The 25,537-nt window shown below is 39.1% G+C and overlaps 1 protein-coding gene across 1 annotated transcript in view; it reads left to right on the forward strand.

Moving 5' to 3' along the window:
• The window catches only part of LOC145990474 (uncharacterized), a 462,687-nt gene that overhangs the window by 370,304 nt on the left and 66,846 nt on the right, over positions 1-25,537 (forward strand). The gene's annotated exons all lie outside the window — the stretch shown is intronic.

The following is a 25,537-nucleotide window of genomic DNA, read 5'->3' on the forward strand; positions in this document are numbered from 1 at the left end:
TATCCCCAATTTTAATTCGATCCACCTCTGAATCGAATTTTTACATATTCTCACGCCGGCACATATGTTGTTCTATTTTGCTTCTTTTACTTGCCTTGCTTAATTAACTCTCGCTAATTAGCATTTTTTTGGAAGAAGTCAACTAGAACAACATATGGCGGTATGAGAAATATGCAAATTAAAGAATATTTTAGCAATATAAGGGCCCTAGCAATTAGCTTCGTCGACTAAGAGTACTCTTTTAAACGTCTTCAGCTAGATCGTATTACTACGTGAGGACGTTTAAAATGTTTGGGTGTTGAAAAAGTTGGACCTATTTTTTATTTATATTGTTTGCTAATAGATGGCGCTGATAGTACCTCCTCTCTCTCTCCCCTCTTCTCCTCTCCCCCTCTTTCTCATCCTCCTCTGCTGTATGACAAATAGCACAAACATAAAATCAAGATTTTGGAGAGCAAACCATAAAATTTGCATGCATCTGATGTCGAACTAGGAACTTTATCTTTCGGGGAGTCAACATTATTTTTTTACTCAGTCGTCATATAACATGAACACACGCAAACATTCACATGTGCTTTTATTATTTTGTGTTCGGTAAGTACAAGTATATTCTTACATAAATTATTGTTTAATTTAATAAATTGTAAACTCGAAGCCTGCTATACTAACACTCCTTCTGTGTTTCATTATACTATTGAAAGCGAATGTTGCGTGCATACGGAAATAACACAGAAAAAAAAAGCGGATGGAAGCAATTTAAAATCAGTGGAGCAAGGTTAGTATTACGAGAACGTAAAAACATGTGCTTTCATTCAACTTCGAAAAATAAGAATAAATATGTGCATACAGAACACATATGCTTTCTTTTCACAGTTGTAAAATCATATAAATTGTACATGAAGTAAGTTACGGGAAGGCTCTTTCTTTTATGTCTGTGTATATGTATGTTGTACAATTAGGTACAAGTATTGTACAATTAGGTACAAATTGTTGTACAATTATTTCCCCAGTTCCCCAGTTGGAGTTGGGGGCATAACACTGGTACTATTTGTTTAATATTTTATTTCAAATTCACTGTCAGAAACTAGTGTTGCCAGTTCCTGGATGTAGGTTTACCTACTCTGTTGGTTGTCACTGTCAAGCTTCCAGTATTCGTACAGCATAAAAAGCTATAACCCCCCTCTCAAAATATATACATTGTATACGCCAAGATGCTCAATAGTCTAGCAACACATCATGAAAAAACATGCCAAGAGGACCCAGTGGGTTTATAAGTCAGTGCTGCCAACTCCTATTTGTAGGTTAGCTTAGCCTGTGAAAAATCATATAGTAGAATTTTTGTAGATTGGGTAGGTAACACCGACGAGCATCAAATAATGATTTCGAGCCTCAAATATATAATTCGAGCCTCGTCAGTGTTGCCAATTCCTATTTGTAAACCTTTACTTTTTTGGTTGGGCACCACGCACTCCTGGCGGGGTTATGGGGGCCAGGAATCCTAAAAAACAACAATTATTATTATTTTGTTTGTTTGTTTGTGTTATAATATAAGTGTGTGTGCGCGCGCGCGCGCGTGTGTGCGTGCGTGTGTGTGTGGCACATCGTTCCCCCGAGAGAGGTTTACAAAAATCACGATATACGGAGTTGGAAAATTACGATATGGCGCATTCGCTTATTACTGTTGTTAGTCGTAGGTCTCTCTCTCTCTTCATCTTACAGCAACGTTGGCATCTCTATTTTTTAGTTGCAGGTGGTTGCCAACACACTCTAGTTAATAATGCTACATATTATACACACACACGCGCACACACATACTGTGTTGCCATCCACCCACCTCTCTTTCTTTTACGGCAGTACCAACTCTCCTTGCCCAGTATATGTAGGTTGGTAAAAATTGCTTTATGCACTGTAAGGCAAGCCTCAAGCAAAGTTGCCAACACCTTGCTTTAGGTTAGGTTAGACCAAAAAAAGTTGTAGGTAGGCTGTCGGTTGTTTATCTCTTCCCTTTCTCTCTCTCCTCTCTCTTTTTTTTGTAAAAAGCTATGGTAAAAGCAGTAGGTTGGCAACCTTGCTTTATGCACTGTAAGGCAAGCCTCAAGCAAAGTTGCCAGCTCCTTGCTTTAGGTGGTTAGACCAAAAAAAAACCTTGGTGATTTTTTTTCGAGTAAGATGTTGGCAATACTGCGAGAAAATAAGGCTTATGCCTTACAAGAGCAAACCATTAAGAAGCCTCAAGCAGTATTGCCAGCTCCTTGCTTTAGGTTAGGTTAGACCAAAAAAAAACCTTGGTGATTTTTTTCGAGTAAGGAGTTGGCAACACTGCGAGAAAATGGGGCTCATGCCTTACAAGAGAAATCCATTAAGGCGAGCCCCACCGAGCCCCATTTTCGGATCCACAGCCGGCCCACTTGCACTACTTACAAAGGTGTTTACTAGAAAAAGCCGTTCTATAAAAAAGACATATCTACATGTATGGTGCCAAAAATCACACCAGCAATTTTAAGCCCTTGTTTAAAAAAAAAAAAATGATTTAAATTTTAAAAATCCGATATAAATAAAAATCAACAAAAATGGTTTTCTTAATAAAAAAACATGAAGTTTATCCACTCTGATCCTTGTAGTTGAAAATGTAGAAAATTTATTCAATCATACGCAAATACACAAAATAATAATTTCTAATATTTTAAATAAAATGTTAACATTCACTAACTTTAATTTAGTCGCAAGTCACGCATTTACTTTCTAGTTACAAAATCATTGAAATCAGTTTCCACTTCTCTGCCATGTTTCTCAATGCTAGTACAATGTAATCGAATTATTTGTTTTCATTGAAAATACTTGTCTAATTATTACGTTGTATAAAATAAGACCTTCAAAGACATTGGTTTACAACACATATCGTATTTTCTTCAGGAACAGTCAGAGGTCCAGGGTTCGAATCCCGGCATGGGTGTTCTTTGTGAGTGTTCCTTCATCAATGTCATCATGTCTTCACCCATCCTCATCGTTCCGATTAGCCAAAGCCAAGTAAAATAAACAAATAGCTAATAATAGCTATTTCGGTAACTATTGGACCAAGAAGAAAGGAAGAGTGATCCTATCGTCCAACGTGCAGTAGGGTCTACGTCCGAATCCACGGTGTTTATACCGCTACTATTGGATCAAACTATTGGAAGTCACGGTTATGCAATAAACGCAGTTCAAACATGTTGAATATTGCGATATCTTCGAAACTACACAATGAACATGAGATTTGTCTGAAATACCGACAATTTATATTAGCATTGCTACACTGCTGTTTGTGAAAATTGCAACACCAAGAAGAAAACGTATGATTGAAATGAACTTTATACCACAGATTTGGTACATGCCAATACACAAATGATTAGAGTTACAGACCTGTATATGATCTCTGACCTTGAGAATTCAGTATGGTGTGAAGCCCCCATGTGCTGCAAACAGAGCCTCTACTACACGTCGTGGCATGGAATCAAGGAGTGCCTGAGTATGTTCCTGGGGAATCTCCCTCCACGCGGTTTGTATTCGTGTCCACAAAGCATCAACAGTGGTTGCTGGAGGACCATGACGAACAAGTTGCCGACCAACCATATCCCGGACATGTTCGATGGGCGACATGTCAGGCGAACGTGCAGGCCAGTGAAGCATTGGTAACTGTCGTTCTTAGAAGACGGCTTGCACATTCTTCGCCACATGTGGCCGGTCATTGAGCTGCTGAAATATGGCATGTGGAGTTGCCTGAAGGAGGGGCAGTGCCTTGGGCTCCAAAACCGCCCTCACGTAGCGGTTGCTGTTCAGATTGCCTTCAATGCGTAGGAGGGGAGATTGCATGTTGTGTCCAATGGCGCTCCAAACCATCACACTTGGCGTTTGTCCGCTATGCCGCTCAACAATGCAGGTTGCCAGATTGCGTTCAGCACGGTAGCGTCTACACCTATGCGGCCATCACTGTAGGACAAGTTTAAGCGGGACTTGTCCGAAAACACTACATTTTGCTACTTAGCATGCCAGCGACGGCATTCACGTGCCCATTGCAGTCTGAGGCGTTTGTGGTTTCTGAACAATGGAAGCCGACGCAATGGCATGCGTGTCACCAGCCCAACACGCAGCAGACATCGTCGTACCGTCGACGCAGACAGGTCCACAACCGTTGTAGTGCTCCAGCGTCGAGCCAACACGGTGGACGAAGCTGTACCGTGAGTTACAGCCATGAGGGCAAGATGGCGGTCATCCCGTGCTGTGGTCACATTGCGTGGTCCAGTACCTGCTCGTCGCTGTGTACGACCCTCTTCTAACCACTGGCTCCACATACGCATCACTGTCTTAGCAGCATTCCCTGTACGAGCTGAAATGTCACGGTATGACAAACCCGCTTCCCGGAGACCGCTCATTCTGCCCCGTTCGAAAACACTCACATGCTGATATTGCACCCTTTGACGTCGACGAGGTATAGTAGCACTTGCTTTCATATTTCCACTTCTTTTGACGGCTCTTCACTGACTGAGCTTGGCGTAACACTGACCTTTCCGGTTACACAAGAGAGGTCGCTGCTGGGCCTACATGCACGCCATCTCTCTGCAATCCTAATCACTTATTGCTGGTACACTGTTCTACACATCCTCCGAGTTTGGATTAATTTGGGCCATTATTTCTGGGTGTTGCAATTTTCACAAACAGCAGTGTAATTCCATTTATTGCTGAATCCAAAGTTACTCTACCGCACGGAAGGCAACCACTTTTCCTTCGATGCAGTATTGGTGGACTACCCGCCAGGCGTTGCTTGTGACTGACCTTGCTGCCTTCCAGGACCCCAACCAGAGGAGTAAAACAAGTTACTGCCTGCCTACCTCCGTGGTGGAGTGGTTAGCACAGCGCGCCAAGATAGCGGGGGTTTCGCGCTCGAACCATTAAATTTTCATGTGTGTTCTTTTTGAGTTTACCTTAATCAATTTCATCACTCATGAAGACAGTTGCAATTAGCCAAAAGTGGCAGTAAAGGGAAGCTAAATAACAAATATCAAACAAGTTACTTCCAATCCATAGATTACGGCCCCTGTCCATTAGTGCAAACAGGATATTTTTCAGAGGGGGCAGGAGGATACACGCAATAATATATTTTGTAATTACCATTTTTATCCTTCCTTTGAAAAGTTGTTCAAAGACAAAAATGGTAATCGGAAGTCATTTTAAGGGGTGTTTGCATTCACCAATTGGCTTTTCTCGAGTTTTTTAACTGGTTTCATTTGAAAAATGTTGATTTTCTCACAATTCCAGGAGTCCTTCTCTGTGTATGCTAGTGCCCATGTACGAGATTTTGAGCGTTCAAACATCTTCCAATATAGGGCGATTTATATAAAACTGACACTTTTCATTATTAACGTACGTGAACAATAAAAAAGCTGGCAACAAGCTATTGTATGTGAAATGTAGCATAGATATGGAATATAATAACCTTTACATTCCATGCTGAAAATGACCTCCCCTCACCCCCGTTTTTTAAGGTACATCTGCCGGACCCTGTGGCCGAGTGGTTAGCACATCGCACTGCGACGCCAAGGGTCCCGGGTTCGAATCCTGCTCGGGCTTGGTTGTTTGTGAATGTCCATTCATCAATTTCATCATTTCATCACCCATCCTCTTCTTTGCAAATTAGCCAAGAGGCACAAAACACGAAGTAAAAAAAACTAAATCAATCAATCAATTTAAGGTACATCTGGACACGTCATTCCATGTTACTGGTTGTTGTTTAGACCCTGATTTACTTTGTAGTATTCTCGTTCAGTTTGTCCAATGTCCGAGGAGGTGTAAAGTTCACTTTTCATTTTAGTGCAGGAGGCCTTAGAAAGATCGCTTCGCGGGCTTGCACAAACAACAATATGGGGGTGTGTCTGCGAGAACCAATCAGGACCGCGAATGATCGAGCCCGGTTGCCACAGCTAGCTCGCCGCACCCTTCTGGAAGGGTGAGTGACCTCTGCCTCTTGCTACCTCGGCCTGTTTGTTCGGCTGAGGAGCAGACGACACGAGAGTATCGGCAATAGTGTGCGAGCTACGTCTGCTGTTAGCCCGCGAAACGCTCTTTCTAAGGCCTCCTGCACTATAAGGAGCCTCCATAGAAAGAAGCCTTGGGTGTCATATCAGCTAATATCGGTGGTCATAAGTTTCAGGAAATTATCTTGTCCTCAAAGAAACTTTGGATCAGAGCCAATGACTCACTTGATATATGGCACGTTGCTGCATCCTGTTGAAAATGCCCTTGACGCAAATGTATGTAATTCCATTGCTCAACAAACACCATGAAAAATTCGTAGCGCGTAAGTAGTAGAGATGTACGCCAACGTCAATCGCTATTTAATATTCGCAATTAATTTGCACGTACTTATAACTAATTTGCACGGGTTTTAATTAATTTGCGCGTACTTAGAATTCATTTGCACGTACTTAGAGTACTTTACATTTATGTATTTGCATGTTTATAACTTTTTATGAATATATAATTATTTATTTTATGAAAAATATGTATATAGAAGGTAATTAGAGGTACTAAACGCTATGCATATGGTTTTATATTCATTACTGCAAAGTATGTAATGTATAAAATGTTAATATTAATGTTTATAATATTGAAAATAAGAGGTTATGGTTTATGAACCGCTATGAACGGTGGTAATGGGTGTAGGTACAGGTCCAATTACGATTGGGGACGGTCCCGGTACTCGAACCCTCGATATGCAACGTTATTAATTAGTACTATGCAATAATTGCATTATGGTATGAAAGACGGTGGTTTCACACGCTAGACAGAATACTGTCTCCGAATCTCGACTCCGCTTTGAGGGTAGACGAGAAAGGAATTTGGGGGAAGTGCGGTGAAGGTAGACAGAGAGAAAAAAATTAATATTCCGCGCAGGTAGAGGAGAAAGGAATTTGGGGGAAGAGCGGTCAAGGTCAAATGACGTCAGAACGTCAGAACAAAGAAATAACCCGATTGACCAATCAGAGAACGCGTCGGTAGGTTTTCAGAACCGGTTTTTCCAAGGTTAACCAGTATGCAATAACAGGGGAAAGCTATGCAATACTGTAGGGCAGGGGAGGGATTGAACCAGACAACAAAGGATGTCTGCGAATGCGCAGCAAGGGTCAAATTTTTTGAAACTGTGCGTCGCTTGCATGCTAGTACATGTTTCTGTCAAAGTAGGCCAAGGTTGCCGAGAACACTAGAACAAAGGATGATGGGAAGAAGTTCAAGGTGAACTAGAACGCAAGAACAAAGAAAGCGTCGGTTTATATTTCAACCAATCAGAGAAAACGTCAGTTTTGTTTATGAAGTATAAAAAAACGCGTAAAAGCGAGAAGATGTTAGTTTGAGAAGAATTTCTGAACCATTTTGTCACAAAAGATATCAACTTGTGATTATTGTCTGAGATTTGAAGACAAAGAACGCAAAAGAAGCTATAATTAAGGTAAGTGAATTGTTACATATATGTATGGTGCTTTTAAATAATATGTAAATGCAAATATTGAACCGAAGCAAGAAACAAATATGCGTAATGTGAACAAGTACTACAACTATTTTTCTATTTTTTACAGGTGATTCTATTGTCTGTGTACGTGTGACTGGAAGGAACTGTTACTGAAAATGGCGTTTACAAGCTCCACAAACGAGGCTAACCACACTGCGGTGAGTACTTCGAACGAAATTATATGTAATTTTCATTCTGGAAAGTACACTTCCCCACTAGAACTCGTTAATGCATACTATGATATGTGTGACAGAGTTGTGTTCCACGACGATATCCCTTCATGTGATCCGACTTTTTTCTGCGAGACAGTGCAAACAGCAATGTGTCAATTAGGGGTGGGGGCAAGTCAGTTTTCAATTGTGGATGAAAGAGAAAGATATTTTAGACGGTTTGGAATGCTAGGGCGGGAGGTATCCATTGAAATACCTAATCAGGTTGTGGGGGACCCTGAATATTTGGTTGGGTCTATGTTTCAATTTTTGATGAAAAAGATTTTTTTTGATGTGTCACCGGACAGTCAGGTTGGTTTGATTATTTTCGGCAATGAAACCAATAAGGATATTTATATCCCTTGGCGCCGCCTTTCGGCATTAAATCCCAAGATTATTCAACACTATGTAACCAAAGTGCTGAACAGCAATGAATCCTTTTTTGTAGATAACACCATCAAATGCATGGCCCATATTGTTGAACCCAAGCGCGGTAGAGGGAAGAAAAAGTACCCCCTTATAGAAAATATGCCCCCTTACTATCAATAAACAATCTTAACCAGAGACAGACTGCTTTTACTATTATGACTAACGATGACAATTTGTGCTTGCCACGAGCTATTGTATTTGCGCAAGTCAAAGTCGACAAGAACACAAACAAAATCCAATCGTTTCGAAGATCTGATAACAAATTGAAAGAAGCCGCTATGCGGTTATGCCATGAAGCACGCATTGATCCAACCAATGGGTGCACTGTAGAGGACATTATTAAATTTCAGAATCATTTGGGACCAGAGTACCAAATTGTAGTGTTTTCAATGAAAGAGGGGGAAAGGGAGTATGAAGTTATCCGATCCACTCCGTTCGCCCCTAAACAGATTAATTTACTCTATCACGATCAACATTTTGATATAGTCAACTCTGTCCCCAAACTTCTTGTGAAACATTTCTACTGTCCAAAATGTCAAGTTGGGTTCAATTTCAAACCTCAACATACTGAATGCACTAGATATTGTTCATTGTGTGAATACACTCATAGTGATGAATCCACTAACACTATTCCCAGAAAATGCACTGCATGTAACAGGAGATTTTTGTCCCCGGAATGTTATGAAAATCATTTGCGCACCGAAGGGCGGAAATCAAGTGTTTGCCAAACTATTCACCAATGTAACGTTTGTTACAAAGTAGTGAACAAAAGAAAGCGCAAAACACCACACAAATGCGATGAATTTTTTTGTAAAAGCTGTAATGCTTTTGTTGACCCAGCACAAAAATGCTATATTCAGCCTGTTAAGCCCGAACCAAGTGCAAAGTTTCTTTATATTTTCTATGATTTTGAGTGTATGCTGGTAGAGGGCGAAAATGACCAGAAACACGAAGTTAATCTGGCTGTTGCTAAGCAAGCTTGTCATGTCTGAAAAGACACTGATGTAGATTTCTGCGAGACGTGTGGTCCCCGTGTCCATATTTTCCCCAATATTCAAGAATTTATGCAATATATACAAACTCCGAGGGAAGGGTTTAATAAAATCGTGTGTATTGCACATAATGCAGGGCGATACGATTCACATTTTGTTTTAAATTACCTGATTACTAAAGAGAATATTACCCCCTCCGTAATTATGCAGGGTAGGAAAATAATAGAGATGTCTATTACCAAGAAAATAGTGTTCAGGGACTCGTTAAATTTCATGCTCATGAAATTGAAAGATCTACCTGCAAGTCTGGGACTAGCGGAAGATTTGCAGAAAGGCGATTTTCCGTATTTGTTTTCCACCCCTGCAAATCAGAATTATATAGGTCCATTCCCTGATATTCAATATTATGATATAGATTCCAAGTCACCCAAAGAAAGAGAAGAGATGCTAAAATGGCACGAGGAAACTGTCCAAGCAGGGAAAATTTTTGATTTTCAAAAAGAGTTGCGCGAATACTGTATTAAAGATGTGGAAATTCTTGCTGCTGCATGTATTAAATTCTCTAATCTGATCGAAGATCTGACTGGAATACAGTGCTTTGTTCGCTGCGCGACTCTTGCGTCGTTAGCGTCTTTGATATTTAGAAGTAAATATCTTAAAGAAAACACTCTTATTCAAGTTCCGCCATTTGGATTTCGGGAACAAGACCAACAGTCTCTAATTGCATTAAAGTGGTTAAAGTGGGTAGAAAATACTGAAAAGATCACTCTAAGACACGCAGGGAATCTCGGGGAGGCTAAAATAGGACGTTATAAGTTGGACGGGCTCCATGAAGAAAGCAAAACTGTTTATAGTTTCCAAGGTTGCTACTACCATGCATGCCCGATTTGTCTTCCTGAAAACAGAGATAAGCCTCTTAACGAGACTGGCGAGACCCTTGACCATAGGTACGAACGTACTGTTACCCGTAAAGAAATATTAGAGCAAATGGGGTACAAGGTTGTAGAAAAATGGGAATGTGAATTCAATGAGGAAATTAAAAAAGATCCAGAATTACGCAAATTCATTGCTGAGAATTGTTATTCCCTGAATAATCCACTTATCTCAAAACAAGCTTTTAATGGGGGACGCACTGAACTTTTCAGGGCAGTTTATGAAAAACAAGAGAATGAAAATACGAGCATGAAACTGCTAGATGTAGTTTCCCTTTACCCTGCAATGATGAAGCAAAGAAAAATGCCTACAGGGAAACTAGTGATTTACACGTCAGAGTTTCTCACCTTGGATAATGTGTTTGGGGTTGTAAAATGTGATATTCTCCCCCCTAAAGATTTATATTTACCAGTACTGGGCATGTCATGCAATAACAAATTAATGTTTGCTTTATGCAGAACTTGTGCACAAAGCGAGAATCAAGAACAATGTACACACGCAGATAAAGAAAGATACTTACATGGCACCTGGGTATCGGAAGAACTGAAACTGGCTGTAAAAAAAGGGTAGAAAATACTCAAAACATATGAAATTTGGGATTTTCCTTCGGCTCACCAGAATGATAATGTGTTCAAAGACTATGTAGACACATTTCTTAGACTGAAACAACAGTCTTCAGGATATCCTTCCGGCTGCAGTTCAGAATATGACAAAGACAAGTATATTCAAGATTATTTCGATCATGAGGGAATTCAACTTGTAAAAGATGAAATTGCACCTAATCCTGGACTTCGTTTTATTTCCAAAATTCTGCTAAATTCAATCTACGGGAAATTTGCCCAAAATCCTTTAAAAACTAAGTCTATTTTTGTAAATACAGAACAGAAATTCCATGATATAGTGTTTAATCCACAGTATCAAATCAGTAATGTTCTTCCTATTTCCGAATCTTGTTTATTAGTGAATTATATTGATCTGGAAAGCAAAAATGAACTGTTAGTACTCTCAAATGTACTTGTCTCTGCGTTTATTACTGCTTATGGAAGAATGCACTTATATTCTTTTATGGACAAAGTCAAGGAAAGTATTCACTACGTGGATACGGACTCTGTGTTCTATGTAGAAAGAGAACATGAAAAACTTATTCCTACAGGCTCATTTCTTGGTGAAATGACGGATGAGATTAAAGAGCCCTACCAAATTACATGCTTTTTGGGTGGTGGTCCCAAAAACTATGCATATAAGATGGTGAACAAACATGATCCTCAGGATGAGAAACATGTTATTAAAGTAAGGGGCATTACCATGAATTACAGAACTCGACTCCAGATTAATTTTGATTATTTTAAGCAACTGGTCAAAGGGGAAATTGAAAAGAGAGTTGTTGAGAACACACGTAAAATTAAACGAAAAGCCAATTTTGAAATTGTTTCTGCATCTGAGCAGAAAACACACCAAGAAGTCCACACAAAACGTAGAAAAATTGAAAATTTTGAGACCGTGCCATATGGTAGCTAAATAAAAAACGAGTGTTTTTTATTTTTTATTGTCTTTTTACAGTCCTAAGAGCGTCTGTAGTGCCTCAATTTGTGTGTTTATCCAGGGGCACTCCTCGTTGACGCGCCGCCTGGCGCAGAAACCGCATCTCCCCTCTCTTCTTCGCCTCCGGCGCGACGAGGGAGGGGACACCGGGCGAAGGCGGTAAGCGATTCTGAGGTGGTCCATGAGGGCCTTTTTTCCCCGGAACCCCACCTCCCAGCAGATATCATATTCCCTCTTGATTTCATCCTGAAAAGAAAAGATAAAATTAATATATATAATATATGATAATATATATATATGGGCCATTGTGTGTCTGCGCTTCAAGCAGAGAACGTGTGTTGTTCAACATGGAACTGCGTTTTACACATCCTTTTGCAATGGTGGTTTGTGGGCCCTCACAAAGTGGAAAAACCACTTTTGTGGATAAGCTTCTATTTTATAAACATAAAATGTTTACACAAGTTCCAAAAACAGTAATATGGGCGTATGGTGCGGTTCCTCCCGGATTAAAATTAAGCCAAAATACAAATATTCAGTTTATTGAAGGAATCCCTGATGTAGCAAATATGAATATTGAAACTCCTGGATTAATTGTCATTGATGATCTAATGAATGAAAGCAGCAAAGATTCAGCAGTCGCAGATATATTTACGAAATATTCTCATCACAAAAATATAAGTGTTATTTTTATAGTACAAAATTTATTTCACAAAGGTGCTAAAATGAGAGACATAAGCCTCAACTCACACTATCTTGTGATATTCAAAAATCCACGTGGCAAACACCAAATATACCATTTAGCACGACAATTCAAACCTGACAATAGTAAAAGTGTTTTGGAAGCTTTCCAAGATGCAACTGAAACACCACACAGTTATTTAATGTTCGATTTAACACAAAATACACCTGAAATTTTACGTATGAGGGCGCATATTTTCCCCGATGAACAAATGGATATTTATGCCACTGGAAAGCATGTAAATAAACCATTTCTTGTGCGAACGTCAGAGTGACATCACAACTAAAAGAACATGCTCCGGCACTTAAATTATTGTGTAAATTAAAACCTATTCAACGGAAACGCCTTTTGCAACGAGCAACACCAGGACTAGTTCGTGTACTAGGACAATGTGCAGCCAACACAGTACGCGGTAATATTCCGCTTTCAGGGGTACAAAAAACCAAGCTTCAAAAGTATAAGGCCAGTTTGCGTAAACTAGCGACGAAGGGCACTTCGCTCAAAAATAAAAATAAAATATTAATTCAAAAAGGCGCTGGCTTTTTACCATTTTTAATCGGTCCGCTTATATCAGCGTTAGGTAGTGCATTGTTTTCACAATGAGCGTGAGAAAAATGATTCTTGTTCCCGAGGACTTTGCCACTAATATGCATGCCTCCGTTGAGAAAGCTCAGAGACACGAATCAAGATTAGATTCTAATATTCGTACAATATTAGCACGTGAAGATATAGGGGAAAATGAAAAATGGAAACTTTACCAACAGGCACTTCGACTATTTGTTAATTTTACTAAGCCTATTCCCACACACCTACCATTGATCGAAGAAGAAAATAAGCTGCCACAAATAAGTGAACCAGTGCAACAAGACGACCCCCCTCCTAGTGTTACTCTCAGGGAAGAAATTCTTGCTTCAGTACCGAAAACTGTTCAGAAAAAAACAGAACTTTTACTTAAAAGACTATTCTCTTCTCAATATATAAATTGGGACGCATATGGAACAGTGTACATAAATGGAAAAAGAATTCAGGGTTCAAATATCATCGATCTGATAAATGATTCTGTTCGCCCCCGTAAGAAAAGTAGAGATCCTGTCGGGAGAGATCAGTTCCAATCTATCCTTCATTCTCTAAACATACCCAAAGAATATATAGTTACACGCACGCCCCCACCCCCTTCAAGAAATAGGAAAGCTGAGTTTATATGGGAAGATATATAAAGTATGGATCTTAAAACATTGTATTATACACATGAACTACCGACTTCATTTTCCAATACTGAAAAATTATCCAAACATTCTACGCAATCACGAAAAAATATTTCTCAGTGGCTATCAAAACAAGATGCATATACTTTACATGTTCCAGTTAGAAAAAAAATTCCCACGTAAACGTTACGAAACCACTTTTCCCCTGGAACTTATGCAAATGGATTTGGCAGATATGCAGAATATCACCAAATACAATGACGGTATGCGCTATATACTTTGTGCAATTGACGTGTTTTCAAGGCAAGCGTTCTGTATACCAGTGAAAAGCAAAACGGGTGAAATTATGGCAAAAGCAATCACTAAAATTATAAACATGTTAGAAAATCCTCCTGTTTACTGCCAGACAGATCAAGGAAAAGAGTTTTATAACGCTCAAGTGAAAAAAGTGTTTGACAAATACAATATTATTCATTATAGCGTTTATTCAGAACTAAAGGCAGCAGTAGTGGAACGATTTATTCGTACTTTAAAATCAAAATTGTATAAACACTTCTCAGCCAATAATACGTATCGGTATGTAGATATTCTCCCCCTTGTAGTAAAATCATATAATCACTCGTATCACCGTTCTATAAAAATGGCTCCTGTTGAAGTGAGCGAAAATAATTCGCTGCAGGTCTGGTCTCAGTCTAGAAACAATACAAGTCAAAAAACCAATAATATCAAATTTAAATTTAATATCGGTAACTACGTAAGGATAAATAAAGCCAAAATGAAATTCGAGAAATGATATCTACCTAGTTGGACAGAGGAAATTTTTATAATTAGCAATCGTATGACTACTGATCCCCCTACATATCGTATAAAAGACTGGAGTAACGATCCTGTCAAGGGCATTTTCTATGAACCAGAATTACAAAAAATTACACTTGATCCAGACAAGCCATTTACTATCGAGAAAATTCTAAAACGAAAAGGAGACTTTGTTCTAGTAAAATGGAAAAACTACCCCCTCGCATGTGCAAGTTATGTACATAAATCAGATATTACGCGTGTTTAGGTTAGTTGCCATTATGCCGCTGGACGAATTCTATGTTACATTACCTTCCAATGTAAACTTGAACTTGTTTCCTGATAATAAAATAGCACATTACCGTACTAAGCTGAGTGAACCAATAGAATTAAATGAACAATGGGTGGTGGCGGCCACAGAGCTTCATTTAACTTGGAGTTTTTATAATATTGTTTCCGATACAAATAGCATTTCATATCAATTTAAACCGAAAAAGAAGGACCAGATTTTTTATAGTGAAAGTATAGTTCCTAAAGGTTACTACTCCAATATTCCATTATTATTAAACAATATTCCCCCTTCAAAAAGAAAACTGCTTGCTCAACATGTCCGATTTGGCTATACTTTGTCCACGCATAGTATGTATACACAAACAACACTAGAGGAAGATGAAATTATGAAATTGCCTATATCTCCACAATTAGCTCCAGTGTTTGGTTTTTCGTTGGATACTCCTAAGTCAGAAATATCTATACATTCGGTTATTGGTCCAGGTACGGCAAGATCAAATTCTATTTATCCTTGTAATTTAGATTATCATATCCCCCGTGAAATCAACATATGCACAGATATTGTCAAATATCAAGCAAATATAGGTCCCGTAATACGAACGGTTAGTGTGGTTGATTATGAATATGGAGCAATAAAAAGTTATATATTTGAGCCCAGGCAGTATCTAAAAATCGAGAAGCGTTACTTTGAAACAATTGAAATTATATTAAAAACAGAGCATGGAACTTTGCTTCCATTTGAGTTTCGAGCGTCAAGCGTTACATTACATTTTAAAAAAGTGGAATAATGATTTCTGAAGGCAGTGATAATGATTACTATGTAACTTTGGTTTCAAATGCATCCAAAAATATTTTTCCGACTAATACACCTTCTCATTTTTTAACTAAACTTTCTAATGCTGTTAAGCTCGAGTCTGGAGGCTGGTTAGTGGGTCTGTCTGAAATTCATTTCACAAACAGTCTGTTTAATATTCAAAAAGGACAAAATGAAATTATGTGGACTTATTATAACCAAGACTCGGATCAGTCAAGTAAACAGAGCGGTAAAACAATTGTTCCCCCTGGATATTATTCAAGTGTGGAGTCTGTTTTACAAGTTTTAAATCAAGATCATATTGGAGAAGGGCTATTTCGATTCGGTTATAACCCGTCCAGCAATATTGTTGAGGGAAAATACAATGCACAATTATCTACACTGAACTTCTCTGATATTTTGGCTCTGCAGTTAGGATTCGAACCAAATAGAAATCTTGTTAAACAACAGAATTGTTCGAAACAGACCAACCTAAATATTGGTTATCCCCAGCATGTTTTAGTATACACTAATGTACTCAGTTACCAGTTTGTAGGAGATACAAAGGCACCTCTTTTAAGAATGTTTACATTTTCTTCTGTCCCTTATGGCCGGTCACAATCTATAATATTTAACCCGGTTCATTATATGCCTGTATCGAAATATTTATTTGATACAATAGAAATAGTTTTAAGAGACAACACAGGTCGTAAACTCTCATTTGCCTTCGGAGATCTGAGTGTTAAACTACATTTCAAGCGACAATGAGATACGATAGACGTCAGTTGTATCGAGATTATTATCTCAACCAGGCGGGAACAGGTTTACCTTATTTTTCCGGTCTTCCATATCAGAAAGGCCACGGAGCCCTCGGTTCAATATTTAAAAGCTTGTTTCGTTTTGCGGCCTCTTTATTAAAACAGGGTGCTAAAGCAATTGGCCAGCAAGCTTTACAATCGGGAATGGAATTTGTTGGGGATGTTCTACAAAACAGACCTCTCAAACAATCTTTCAGAGATCGTGTAAATCAAGCGGGAGAGAAAAATTTCTCAGATTCTTTCAGGAAAGGGGGAGACAGAAACGAAAGGCTAAGAGTATAAAATTCGAACCACCTTTTATTACCTGCCAGTCACGCAAAAAAAGGCGAAGGGTACACAGAGATATATTCGCTAATTAACTACCATGTCGTTAGTAAACTGTAACTCATCGGAATGCACAAATACAGAATTGGATTTGTTTTCTCTGCCATTAACTCAAACTAGCATTGAAAATTCTTGTTTAGTGGAGTATCGTCCCATTTCATCTTTAACTAGTAACAGTCCAGTCGAGTTTGCCATTACTGGAGACAGTGGGGAATACATTGATCCAGCACACATTTATCTGTACCTAAAATGTAAAATAACTAAACCAGATGGTACGGCCTTAGCTGCCGATAACCTGGTTGCCCCCGGAAACAATTTTCTACATACAGCATTCAGTCAGGTCGACGTTTCGTTAAATGACAAATTGATTTCGTCCTCTGCAGGGTGTTACGCTTACAGGGCATACATTGAAACATTACTCAACTATTCTAATGAGGGAAAAAAATCTCATCTCACTGCTGCTCTCTGGTATCGCGATACGCCTGGGAAATTAGAAAATCTAACTGAAAATAAAGCATTTGAAAAACGAATGAGTCTTGCTGCGCAAAGTCGGTCATTCGACATGTACGGGCGACTGTATTCTGATTTTATGTGCCAACCTCGTCTTCTCTTGAACAATGTGTCCATGAGAATTAAATTGCATAGATCAAACGATGCATTTTCATTGATGTCCGCCGAGAATACTTCGTATCGCGTAGAAATACAGGACATTTCTCTTTATGTAAAAAGAGTTACTGTATCTCCAGATATAGGTCTTGCTCATGCAAACGCTCTTGAAACTACTACAGCTAAATACCCAATTACACGCGTGGAAGTAAAATCAATAACTATCCCTCAAAATATTACTTCTTATAATCTAGATAATATATTTTTAGTCACGGTTCCTAAACGTGTAAGATTAGGTTTTGTTGAAAATTCAGCTTTCAATGGTCAAATACATAAAAACCCCTTTAATTTCCATCATTTCGGATTGAATAAAATTCAACTCCAAGTTGGAACTAGAACCATTCCAAACCAACCTCTCTGCCCAAGCTTCACAGACAAAAATATTATCCAAGCATATTACAATTTATTCTCTGGAACGGGAATACATTACCAGGATACAGGAAATAGTCTCTCCCGAGAAGATTTTGATAATGGATTTGCTTTGTATCCCTTTATTCTTTCACCCACAATGGAAATTGACTCTACTTGGGACATATTACGCGATGGGAGTGTAAGTGCTAAACTGTCATTCTCTGCTCCGTTGCCTACGGCGGTCACGTGCATTATTTATGGAGAGTTCGACTCTTTACTCCAAATAGACAAATACAGAGGTATTTTCCCAGATAATACAAAATAATAATCAGTTGAGTACCAGCCAGGAAGGAGTACGGATCACAATATGAGGGCTGTCGTTGATTTTCAAGGATTCCGAGACAATTCTGGCAACTTTATTCCTAAAGAACTAGCTATAGTCGATGCAGACTCAGATAGTATGCAATCATGGATATTTCTACCACCTTACGAATGGGATACTTTAGATATTGGAGCAAAAAACGAAAATATGTGGCAAACACAAAACAAGCATTCTCTCGAATGGCCTATCGGTGAACTTTGCTATTCAAAATTGTTTTCTGTACTTTCCCAGTACACCGGAAACGCATCAGTTATTTATTCTTTTGGAGCTGACAAATGCAAGTTTCTGATTAAAGTACTTCACCGCACTGTGGTTAACCTCGAGGACCTAGGATGCCCTAAAGCGTCACTGTTAGCCTTCCCTGCACAAAATTGCTGTCGCAATTATCACAGATTAAGGACAATCACATGTGCTCTTAGAGACGCACATTTATACGCATCTTATCTCCGTAGCTTCATGCTTCAACAGCATATTATAGGAGAAGCCACAAGGACTGCACCTAAACAGAACACCTCAACATCAGACAGTGAATATTCATCCTTAGCTTCGTTTTACAACGACGCTTCAAGTGTGTATTACTTATCCGAGCAAGGTTGCTGTTCCAAGGATAGTGCATTTTCGGATAGTGAACAATGAATAACATTGAAATTGAAAAAACTGTTCAATCAGACAAATGTCTGTCTTTTATTTTTCGAGGTGTTTTTGCTAATAATACATTGCCAAAAATTGTGCAATTGCCTGCTGCATTGATTATTAACACCGACAATGAATCTGGACCAGGGATACACTGGACAAGTTTGTTTATAAACAGTGATAAGGAGGCCCAGTACTTTGATAGTTTTGGTCAGCCTCCTAGTGCAAATGTACTAAAATTTATAAAAAAGAACTGTATTTCATGGTGCATCAGTGAAACGGTGGTTCAAAACCCAAACTCATCCATGTGTGGAATATATTGTATTATGTTTTTACATTATATGTGCCGTGAGTTACCCCTAACCTATTTTCTGTCATTGTTTGGAACAAACTTAAAAAGAAATGACAGAATTGTATGGACAAAATTCTCAAGTGCCTTTAATTAATTTACAGTGTGCCTGCAGTGAATACTGCATCGAAGACCAGTGTCTTATTTTCTCTATTGCACAAGCAATAGTTGAAAATTATCCCAACCCTACATGTTCTGAATGTGAACTTGGCGAACCAAAAGAAGAACTCCACAAATGTCTAAATCTTGAGTGCATAGAAAAAGATAAAATGGAACAGTTGATCAAAACTTACAAGGGTGTTATCTCCTGCTACTTCCAGCAGGCTCATAAAAGAATATTTATACGTGACAGAAAGGCGTTCGATGCAAAAGTGGACAGTGTAGATATCGAACTAGTTATGAAACTGTATACTAAATTTTTGCATAGTACATTTTTCTACAATAATCATCATGTTGGATATACATGCAATGATTTGTGGGCTCCAAACAAATCAAAAACAGAACAAAAAGGTGTAATGTATATAAATGAATTTATCACCTGTAATAATAATAAAGTGTACTTTTCTGGGGCGCCAGTACAGACATTACGCAGAAGGGAATTGTACGGTAATCCCGTACGTCACTGTGTGTTTAAATATAATGAAAAGCCAACAAAGAAGTTTCACTTTTGTGGGCAGGGATATATCTTTATACCTGATTGCATATGTGCGTTGGATTCGCACCGGTTTCACTCACATGATTTTTCTTTGGAGAACGAGTTCTGGGAAGCTATTTGTTCCACAAAGTAACAACTTAAAAGCATTGTACTTTGAGTAGTTATAATGTATAAATATAGCAGCGTAGTGTTAAAAATGTTTACTATCTATGTATAATTTTGCTTGAGAAAATGAAAAGCGTTGTGTGAACGCTATGTATTACAACATGTGTACAAAATGACTTATAAAAAACTGTAAAGCGTTGTGTAAACGCTATGTATAACCTTTTGGAAAATTAATTTGACTCTGTATTTATTTTGTAGTAGATTAGTTTTAGAACAATAAACTTGTATGTAGTAGACTTGTGCGTTTTATTTCTTTTAAAAAATAAAAATAAAAGGTTTATAGTTATATGTAGAGTAAAAAAAGCTAATATTGTTGGTGCAAACGGTCCTAGGTTCGATCCTTGTTAGGGATATTGCACAAATCTCAAATACATTAATAGCGACTGTTACTACAATTCACTTTTATTCCGTCTCGCCACGCTAAACACGTTGCCGCTAAAACAAAAAAAAACACAACCGAGATAGAACTTGAGTAGCTAGTTTGTATTTCGGATAAAACACTAGTCACATTCCATTCTCGTATAACACTTGTACTTAGATAAAAAATGCAATACTTACAATATGAATCATCATCTTGAAAAACAGAAAACTCAGCAGAAAACACAGAACAAACAAAGTAGAAAAATAACAAAAAATGTGCGGACTAATTCGGATTCCCAAGTTTAAATACCCCAAAGGATCAAGGCCTTTTCCAACCACCCCTATTTTCCATACTGGAAACTAACATTCCCTTTAAATTCACGCTGCCTCGTTAACTCTAGACGTCCAAATTTAAAACCCACACCCTCTCTTTCCATTAGATAAATTCCTTACGTCCACCCGCCTTGAATTATATCACCTTCAACTTATGTCCTTTTAACTTAAAATCCTTTTTTCGTCCAAATTCTGTACCTGCCTTGGCGATTACTATTTTACTGCACGTATCGCTCCACACACAGACGGACTTTTCCGCTTAGCGGGAGACTTTTAAAATTAGCATTTTACAATCTCTTGTCTTTTTTCAAAGGAGTCAATCACCCCGTGATACATTTTCTTTTTCCACCTGAAATCGAAGCGATTCGTATCTCTAACCAATTTATTTTCCCCAAAATGACTTGTTGTGTATTTGTCCCGTCACAACAACATCCCGTCACAACAACATCCCGTCTCGCCCACAACCCTTTCGCCTTGACCGCTCTTCCCCCAAATTCCTTTCTCCTCTACCTGCGCGGAATATTATTTTTTTCTCTCTGTCTACCTTCACCGCACTTCCCCCAAATTCCTTTCTCGTCTACCCTCAAAGCGGAGTCGAGATTCGGAGACAGTATTCTGTCTAGCGTGTGAAACCACCGTCTTTCATACCATAATGCAATTATTGCATAGTACTAATTAATAACGTTGCATATCGAGGGTTCGAGTACCGGGACCGTCCCCAATCGTAATTGGACCTGTACCTACACCCATTACCACCGTTCATAGCGGTTCATAAACCATAACCTCTTATTTTCAATATTATAAACATTAATATTAACATTTTATACATTACATACTTTGCAGTAATGAATATAAAACCATATGCATAGCGTTTAGTACCTCTAATTACCTTCTATATACATATTTTTCATAAAATAAATAATTATATATTCATAAAAAGTTATAAACATGCAAATACATAAATGTAAAGTACTCTAAGTACGTGCAAATGAATTCTAAGTACGCGCAAATTAATTGAAACCCGTGCAAATTAGTTATAAGTACGTGCAAATTAATTGCGAATATTAAATAGCGATTGACGTTGGCGTACATCTCTACTACTCGCGTACAGCATCTTCACTACGACTGAGGCAATATAGCGACAACTACTACCAAATCATACACAGCTGAGTACTCTATTGAGAATATAGGAATCTTCCAGACGTCCGTCGTCATCTGAAACTAACGAAGAGCATTGAAATAAAACAAGATAGAAATGTGTTAGAATTATTTGAAGCATCCTGTATAATATGATTCGTAATAATGGCAAAGAAAACTTCAAAAATTAAACTTTTGCTCAACAACAGAGTGTTCGTATACTTCAGTTATTTTGCCTTGAAGACGATAGGAAAAAAATGATACGATATATGAGAAAATAAACATTTAAACTTTACTGATGTTCGAAAACAATCATCTGTGGCTTCCAGCCCTTTATATTGAAATCGACTTGCCAGGTATCCAAAAAAGTTCGTGAAAAAAGTTAGTGCCGCTGGAACGAAAAGCAATAGTGAAACGGCATGTGTCGGCAACCCTGTCTGGATGACATCAAAAGTTTACATTCCTGGCAACCGTCAGTCAGTACAGAGTTGGGAAGTGTGTCGGTCGAATAGACAGCAGGTCTGTAGGAACTACAATCCTGAAGGGAACATGTCAGTGTCAAAGGACGTTTTACGGCCGTGTTTACTGTATGAGTTCAAATTGGGCAGCAATGTTGCAGCAGCTGCTCGAATGATATGGTCCGAGTTTGAAGAGGCATCAGTGAGTGAGCACACAGCGCGAAAGTGGTTCAGTCGCTATGCATCGGGCGATGAGAGCCTCCAGGACAAGCCTCGAGCCACTATCGACGAAGCCCTGCTGAAGGAGACCATCGAGCGCGATCCACAGCAAACGTACAAAGAACTTGCACAAGGGTTTGGAGTGTCGGAGGAAACCATTCGATTGCATCTGCACAACCTCGAGAAGACTTGGAAGCTCAGTAAGTGGGTTTCTCACGTTTTGTCCGAGGAAAACAAACGCCAGCGGCTCACCATTTGCTCGTCATTGCCGTCACGCCACAAGAAAGCCTGATTCCTGGACCAGATATTGACATGTGACGAGGAATGGGTGTTATACAGTAACCGCAAAAGAAAACATCATTGGTCGTCCCTGGTTCTGTTGCATTGACTCCCAAAGAAAACATTCATCAACAGAAGGTTCTGCTCTGTGTTTGGTGGACCAGCGCAGGTGTTGTGCAATTTGAATTGCTAGAGCATGGCAAAACCATCACATCCGAGGTGTACTCGTCCCAGTTGCAAAGGGTTGCAGCTGCACTGCGTCCGAAGCAGCCAGCACTAATCAACAGGAAAGGAGTGATCCTTCTTCAAGACAACGCTAGACCTCATAAGGCGAAAGCGAATAAGGAGGTAATCAACACACTTGGTTGGGAAATTTTACCTCATCCTCCTTACTCCCAGGACATTGCCCCATCCGACTTTCACTTGTTTTTGGCCATGGATAACCATTTGCGTGAGCAACAGTTCCGAAACCGAGATGATGTCGCGCAGGTCATAGGACAATTTTTTGCTTCTAGAAACCAGAACTTTTACAAACGCAGGAGTTATAAGCTTGTATCTCGTTGGGAACATGTAATTGAAGCTGAAGGGACTTATTTTGCTGAATAAAACACATTTGCCAGAAATTACAGTGTCTTTATTTCTCACTGCAATATACGGCATGAACTTTTTTGGATACTTGGTACAACATTTCACGTTCCCGGTTTAAACTCAGTTAATATACTTACTATTAATCTATTCCGAAGAACACAAGACGTACCAGCCTCTTTATTTTTATGTAAAATATGTCAAATACCGCATAATCAGAATGTCTAAAAACTTTAGCTAATCTTAATATCATACACTGGCACTATTGATTGATCGATTTGTTGTTTTAAGTCCACTTTATGCACAGAAAGGCTAATCGGAACTGGACCTACAGTTTAAAGTGGGATCCGAACCACTATGTGCCTCCACCGGGTATCGAACCCGGGACCCCTTGATTACAAGGCGACGACGCTACCACTGCGCCTTCGAGGAGGACACTGGCACTAGAAAATAAACTTATTCTTAGAAATAAAACTGCATTGCAAATTAAAACATTTACTTTTATATTAACTTTCATCAGCCGTCAAAATCAACAAATCACATCACCTAGCAACCAACACTCAAATGTTTTAAGGTTAGTCAATAACCATTGTAGCAGACTACAAACACATTATGACATCATACTTTGATACAAGTATTTATATTTATGATTAACATATTAAACACTGAATTAGTAATTTATGTGGGTGCGTAACAAACAGAGGATAACGCATAAAGACAATTTATTTATCCTTCATTTTAGAAGCGATTCTCATGTAATACAAATTGTTTGCAAGAATCTTGATCACAGATAATATAATGAATATGTCTTGTTTCTATTTATTACAAAATAAACTGTAGTCACGTCCTTGCATAATACGGAATATTGTAAATTCATTATCACATTTCTTCGTATCACATAATCGTAGTTTGTTCTTTAGTTACTTTAGTGATCAGGGAAGTCGGAACTTATTTTGGAGTGGGGGGGGGGCAGATTTTCAAATCTATCAACCAGCTTTTACAATCCCTTACCCCCCTCCTCCACACACACATATACAGGGTATTTCGTAAGTTCGTTTACAACGCTTGGGAGGTGATTGTACGAGTGAAAATAAGGTGGAAAGTTTATGTAACAAAATTCCGAAAACGGCTTTGTTGCCGAGTTATTGACGTTTGAAAACGTGGGAAAATGATTTTCCGAAGTGAATAATGACAAAACGGGTGGACAGAAGTCGTCGATGTTGGGCGGTCCACTAAGAAATTGGGTACACTCTTGTCAAAAAAAAAAAATCACGCGGCAATGTCGGCGCAAGGGATTCCCCAAAGGACGCGAACGAAGATGTTGACGGGAGTGGGGTGAGTGTGCGTTCTGCGTGAGCTGGTATCTACGAAAATTGGCATGTGTTGAATGGCACCAAAAAACAAAGAAAATTTCCTAAGCGAAGGGCACCATGACGTAAAAACGAAAAAAATGAACTGTCATAGATTGCATACCCTGAAGGGCACAAAGTATGCTTAATGGAGATGTGAAGGGAACCTCATCACAGACGGTTTTCAAAGTGTCCACCATGTACTTCCAAGCAGAGGCGACAACGGCGAATCAAGGATTGTCTAGTGCGACACAACAACCCCGGCGTTTCTGCTATCGATGCTGCATCTACATTGATGCGGGCAACTAGGTCCTCGGCTAACACGACAGGTGTTTCGTAAACGAGGCGTTTCATCTCTCCCCAGAGGAAGAAATCCAGGGGCGTAATGTCAGGCGATCGAGGTGGCCATGGCACAGGCACTCCCCTGCCAATGCACTGGTTGTTGAATACGGTATTGAGGAAATGGCGCACATTCCGATCTAAATGTGGGGGCGCACCGTCATGTTGAAATCACAGTCTTTGTCTCAGTGCCAAGGGCACGTCACTGAGAAATGCTTGATCAGTGGGTCCACATAGGCGAACAGGGAGAATGTACGGTCCAATCAAATGGTCATGCAGTATCCCGTACCACACATTCACTGCAAATCTGTGCTGATGATGTGCTACTAGCAGTGCATGTGAATTTTCATGTTCCCACACATGACTGTTTTTACTATTGAACACACCATTTTTCGTGAAGATAGCCTCATCAGTCCATAGTACCGTATTCTGAAAATTGGGGATAGTTTCAATTTGATGAACAAACCATTGCAAAAGTCCTCACGTGGGCCAAAGTCCCGAGGTAAAAGGTCTTGCACTTTCTTCAATTTGTACTGGTGCATGCCCTCTTCTGCCAGGACTCGCTACACATTCACATGGGAGGTGTTTCGTTCGTGGGCTAGTGCGCGCACTGGTGCCTGGATGATCCATCACTTTAGTTAACACATTTTCCACAAATCGTCGTGTT

Source organism: Lepisma saccharinum, chromosome 7 (assembly GCF_977018435.1).
Source record: "Lepisma saccharinum chromosome 7, izLepSacc3.1, whole genome shotgun sequence".
Classification (NCBI taxonomy): Eukaryota; Metazoa; Arthropoda; class Insecta; order Zygentoma; family Lepismatidae; genus Lepisma; species Lepisma saccharinum.